The sequence below is a fragment of the Petaurus breviceps genome, unplaced genomic scaffold (genome assembly GCF_028583685.1).
Source record: "Petaurus breviceps papuanus isolate PSGF00001 unplaced genomic scaffold, PetGlider_PUasm1.0 38, whole genome shotgun sequence".
In the NCBI taxonomy this organism is placed as follows: Eukaryota; Metazoa; Chordata; class Mammalia; order Diprotodontia; family Petauridae; genus Petaurus; species Petaurus breviceps.
The window spans coordinates 101,466,052-101,472,051 of NW_027186304.1; the positions used below are offsets into that span (position 1 = coordinate 101,466,052).

The 6,000-nt window shown below is 38.4% G+C and overlaps 1 protein-coding gene across 1 annotated transcript in view; it reads left to right on the forward strand.

Moving 5' to 3' along the window:
* LRRCC1 (leucine rich repeat and coiled-coil centrosomal protein 1) overlaps window positions 1-6,000 on the forward strand; it is a 77,040-nt gene that overhangs the window by 23,474 nt on the left and 47,566 nt on the right.

The window sequence follows — 6,000 nt, forward strand, 5'->3', positions numbered from 1 at the left end:
ACTTTTAAAACTGTAAAATAAAGGGGCGGCTAGGTGGTGCAGGGAATAGAGCACTGTCCCTCGAGTCAGGAGAACCTGAGTTCAAATATGGCCTCAGACACTTAACACAAAAACTAGCTGTGTGACCTTGGGCAAGTCACTTAACCCCAATTGCCCTCCAAAAAGCAAAACAAACAAACAAAACTGTAAAATAAAAAGCAAGCATTTATCTTTATATTCTTCCCAAATTACATGTTAAAGCAATTTATACTTTTTTTTAGTTTTGAGTTCCAAATTCTATCCTTCCTTCCCCTCTGCACCCCTCCCCCCCATGGCAAGCAGTCAGATATAGGTTATACATGTGCAAACATGTACAGCATTTCCATGTTAGTCATTTTGTACAAGAAGAGTATAATAAAAGAAAAAGAAAGTGAAAAAATAGCATGCTTGCTTCAGTCTGTATTCTAACAATATCAGTTCTTTCTCTAGAGGTGGATAGTTTGTTTCATCCTTAGCCCTTTGAGGTTTTCTTGGATCATTGTATTGCTGAGAATAGCTGTCATTCACAGTTCTTCATTGTACAATATTGCTGTTACTAAGAAAAATACTCTGGCTCTGTTCACTTCATTTTGCATCAGTTCATGTAAGTCCAGGTTTTTTTGAAATTATCTTTAAGCAAGCATTTATTTAAGAAGCAATATATAAATATGAGCTATCTTATTAGGTAATAGTAATCATTGATTAATTATTTCATTCAGTTCAGCAAGCATTTATTAAGTGCCGAGTTACTACAATGTAAGTCCCTAGGGATACAAAAACAAAACCATAATCATTCCTGCTGTCAAGGAAATTACATTCTTCTGTGGGGGAACAACATGCACACAGATCAACACAGAATGTGAAAGTGATTTTAGGAGAATGAGAATAGGCACAGCTGAGGGGATCAGCAGTGCACTTGCTGGGGAGGTAGCCCTTATGTTCGGTGAGCCTTAAAGGGGAGCAAGGGCTTCCAAGAGGTAAGGAAGAAAAGCACTCCAGGTATGGGAGATAGCTGATGCCAAGGCATGGAGGCAGAAGCTAAACTGTGCAGTATATTCAGTAATACAGTCTTGTTAGAACTGAGATCACATAGGGGAGAATACTATGAAATTAGTCTGGAAAGGTAGGCTGGAACTGAATTGTAAAGGAATTGAAATGCCCCAAAGAGGAACTTGAAGTTTGTCTTAAAGTCAGTAGCAAGTCTCTGAAACTTCTTGAGCCAGTAGAGTATAAAAACGGTCATTTCTGTGCTCGCTCAAAGTGAGGTTTTGGTTTGCTTTTTAGATACATTGCTAAAATGATTTCCAGTCACACATAACCTTACCCAATTAATCATCCCTTAACCAGTGAACACAGAAAGAATATCTGACAGCATATACCACATTTTTCTCATTCAGTTTGGCAGTTATGTTGAGTATGGATTGGACAAAGGAGAGACTGGATGCAGGTAAATCAGTTAGGAGCCTACTTCATAGTATTCTAGACAGGTGGTAATTAGGGTCTGAACAAGGGTAGTAACTGTGTAAGTAGATAGAAGCTAATGGATGAAAAAGTTGTTGTGAAGGTGGAATCATTAGACTTGGCAACTGTTTGGATATGGGAGGTGATGGGACAATAAAAAGAATGACAAAGTTGAGAGCCTCAGTAATAGGAAAGATGGTTCTCTCTACAGAAATGGGGAAATTAGGAAGATGGATGGATTTAGGGAGGGAAAAATAAAGACTTCGGTTTTGGACATGTCAAGTTTGAGATGCCTTTTAGACATCCAGGATGGAAGTGTAGTTGGTGATACAGGACTCAGGTGAGAGATGGGGGCTGAATATGTAGTTTTTTAGAGTCAGCTACAAAAATGATAATTGAACCCATTGAAGTTGTTGAGATCACTAGATAGAGAGTGAAGAGGAGAGGGCATAGTATATTCATGCATAGTTGGCAGGACATGAATGATGATACATTTATAATAATAGAGGTATGCTGCTGGCACACATAAATAAAAGGGAAAGGTGTCAAACATTGTACTAAAGTACAAGCAGTTCGTGCCATATTGAAAACAGACCTACAAAAAAGGCTTGTCCTCCCATTGTCTATATGAGCTTGCTATTTGTTGTACAACTAAAAAGGCTTAATTAGGTTAGCTTATAGTTAATGCTTTTTTCCCCAATAAATGATGATGCTGATCTTGAGTTGAGTGAAATAATGCTGATTTATATTCTTCTTTGTTTTCTGAAGTTAGAAGCAGACATACTTGTGAATATGTTACTGAGGGGGATGAAAAATAAAATCTTTTTGTCAGATGAACAAGTGATGGCAAATCAGTGAAAAGAGGGACCAGTAGTCATTCTTGCTATGTTCCCTTCAATACCTATTCACTCCTCTGTGCTGCATAATCTAGTTTTGCTCTTAATGCTGATCCTCACTTCTTCCTTGATCTACTGAAGCTTTTGAAACTTTTGATTACCTTTGCCTTCCTTCAAACTCTTCTCCTTTGCTCCCTGTGCCATTGCATTGTTCTAATTCTCCTACCTTTCTAACTTTGTACCTCTCTATTCTTCTTTGACAGACTGTCTTCCTCCTGTTGTCCTCAAAGTGAGAGAATTTTCAAAGGTCTTTCCTTGGACTTTTTTGAATCTTGCTAACAACTACGTGACCCTGATGTGAATTACATCATTTCCCTAGTCTTTTGTTTCCTCATCTGGAAAGTGGAGATATTAATACTTATGGTTGTCTTTAAAAAAGTGCTTTGAAAGCACTGGCCCTGGAGTCAGGAGGACCTGAGTTCAAATCCGGCCTTAGACACTTGACACACTTACTAGCCATGTGATGTGACTTTGGGCAAGTCACTTAACCCTAATTGCCCTACAAAAAGCAAAAAAAAAAAAAAAGTGCTTTGCAGGGGGGAGCCAAGATGGTGGAGTTAAAGCAGGGACTTTCTTGAGTTCTCCTCCGAACCCCTCCAAATACCTATAAAAAATGACTCTAAATAAATTCTAGAGCAGCAGAACCCACAAAATGACAAAGTGGAACAAATTTCTAGCCCAAGACAACCTGAAAGTTTGACAGGAAAGGTTTGTTGCATCAGTCTGAGAGAGGAACACAGTCCAATGTGGGCCATGCTGGCATAGGTGAGGCACCGGCAAACCCAGAACAGGCATTAGGGCACTGAATCACTGGCAGCTGTGGCACTTCCCAGATATCTCAATCCACAGATGCCAAAGACAACTTAGAAAGTCAGTAGGAAAGGTCTGTGGGACCTGGGTGAGAGAGGAGTGTGGTTCACCCCCGGCCCCATGCCCAGGGTAGTGGTGGCAGCTGCAGGTACACTGGCTTCTTCAGAAACGGTCAGCACACAGATAGTGGGGGGAGAATCAAGCAGCTTATCAGAGGGGGATTGCAGGGATCTCTTTGCTGGCACTGAGGCAGGATTCTCTTGCTTTGCCCTTGCTTGGATCTGGTTTTCAGACCAGGGGTGAGGAGGAGCACTGGCATGGCAGAGGTTGTGGCAGCAGTGGAGGGAATCCTCCTCATAGTTCCAAGGCAGAGAAGTGCTTGTGGTCATTTACAGACCAGGAGAGGAGTAAACTCCTCTCTTTCGATCATATCACCTTGGAAGAACTAAAAATTTATAGGTCCCTAGAAGTAGCTCTGACAATAGCTGCACAAAAGCCCTGAAACTTGGAACAGTGCACTCTCCACTGTGGAAGCATGGTCCTACCTTAACAAATTGCTAAAAAGTCAAGTAATTGACTGGGGAAATGGGCAAATAGCAGAAAAAAAATCAGATTATAGAATCTTATCTTGGTTACAAGGAAGATAAAAAAATACAGCCAGAAGAAGACAACAAAGTCAAATCTCCTACATCTGAAGTCTCTAAGAAAAAATATGAATTGGTCTCAGGTCATGGAAGAGCTCAAAAAGGATTTTGAAAATGAAGTAATAGAAGTAGAGGAAAAATTGGGTAGTGAAATGAGATTGATGCAAGAAGATCATGAAAAATTAGTCAACAGCTTGCTAAACGAAATCCCCCAAAAATGCTGAAGAAAGTAACTCCTTAAAAAATAGACTAACCCAAATGGCAAAAGAGGTCCAAAAAGCCAATGAGGAGAAGAATGCCTTAAAAAGCAGAACTGGTCAACTGGAAAAGGAAGTCTAAAAGCTCAGTGAAGAAAATAATTCCTTAAAAATTAGAATGGAGCTCAATAATTATACCAATCTACTGTTTGATAAACCCAGAGACTTCAGCTTCTGGGATAAGAATTCACTATTTGACAAAAATTGAAGTCCAAATGGGTATATGATCTTAGTATAAAGGCTGATACTATAAACAAATTAGGGGAGCAAGGAATAGTTTATCTGTCAGATTTATGGAGAGTGGAGGAGTTTATGACCAAACAAGAGATAGAGAACATTATGAATTGCAAAATGGATAATGTTTATTACATTAAATTGAAAGTTTTTGTACAAATAAAGCCAATGCAACCAAGATTAAGAAGGAAGCAGAAAACTGGGAATGAATTTTTACAACTACTATCTCTGATAAAGGCCTCATTTCTAAAATATATAGAGAACTGAGTCAAATTTACAAGAATAAAAGTAATTCCCTAATTGATAAATGGTCAAAAGATATGAACAGGCAGTTTTCAGAGGAAGAAATTAAAGCTATCTTTAGTCTCATGTAAAAATGCTCTAAATCACTACTGATTAGAGAGATGCAAATCAAAACAACTCTGAGGTAGCACATCACACCTATCAGATTGGCTAATATGACAAAACAGGGAAATGATAAATGTTGTAGAAGATGTGAGAAAATTGGAACACTAAGTCATTGTTGGTGGAGCTATGAACTGATCCAACCATTCTGAAGAGTAATTTGGAACTATTCCTAAAGTATAATAAAAATGTGCATACCCTTTGGGCGGCTAGGTAGCTCAGTGAGTAAAGCACCGGCCCCAGAGTCAGGAGGACCTGAGATCAGGTCTGGCCTCAGACACTTAACATACAAAAAAAACTAGCTGTGTAACCTTGGGCAAGTTACTTAACTCCAATTGCCCTCCAAAAGGCAAAAACAAAAAAATGTGCATTCCCTTTGACCCAGCAATATCATTTCTAGGGCTATATCCCAAAGAGATCACAGAAATGGGAAAAGAACCCGTATGTGCAAAAATATTTATAGCAGCTCTTCTTGTGGTGGCCAAGAACTGAAAATTGAGGGGATGCCCATCAATTGAGGATGGCTGAACAAGTTGTGGTATATGAATGTAATGGAATAGTATTGTGATATAAGAAATGATGAATAGGCAGACTTCAGAAAAACTTGGAAAGACATATAAACTGATGCTAAGCAAAATGAGCAGAAAATTTAAAACTTATGGAAGTGAATGTTGAAAACTAAAAATTAATAAATTAACTTAAAAAAAACAAAAAATTAGAATGGAGCAAAGGGAAGCTAATGACTCTATGAGAAATCAAGAAATTTTCAAACAAAACCAAAAGAATGAAAAAAATAGAAGGCAGTGTGAAATATCTCATTGGAAAAACGAGTGACCTGGAAAATAGATGTAGGAGAGAGAATTTAAAAATTATTGAACTACCTGAAAGTCATGATCAAAAAAAGAACCTAGCCATCATCTTTCAAGAAATTGTCAAGGAAAACTGCCCTGATATTCTGAACAAGAGAGTAAAATAGAAATTGAAACAATTTGCCAATCACTTCCTGAAAGGGATCCCAAAAGGAAAACTCCTAGGAATATTGTTGTCAAATTCCAGAGTTCCCAGGTAAAGGAGAAAATATTGCAAGCAGCCAGAAAGAAACAATTCAAGTATTATGGAAACACTATCAGGAAAACATAAGATTTAGCAGCTTCTACATTAAGGAGTCAGTGGGGCTGGAATATGATATTCTGAAGGTCAAAGAAGCTACCGTGTTTCCCCAATAATAAGACCTATCCCTAAAATAAGCCCTCCCCTTACTGTGTAAGATTCCTC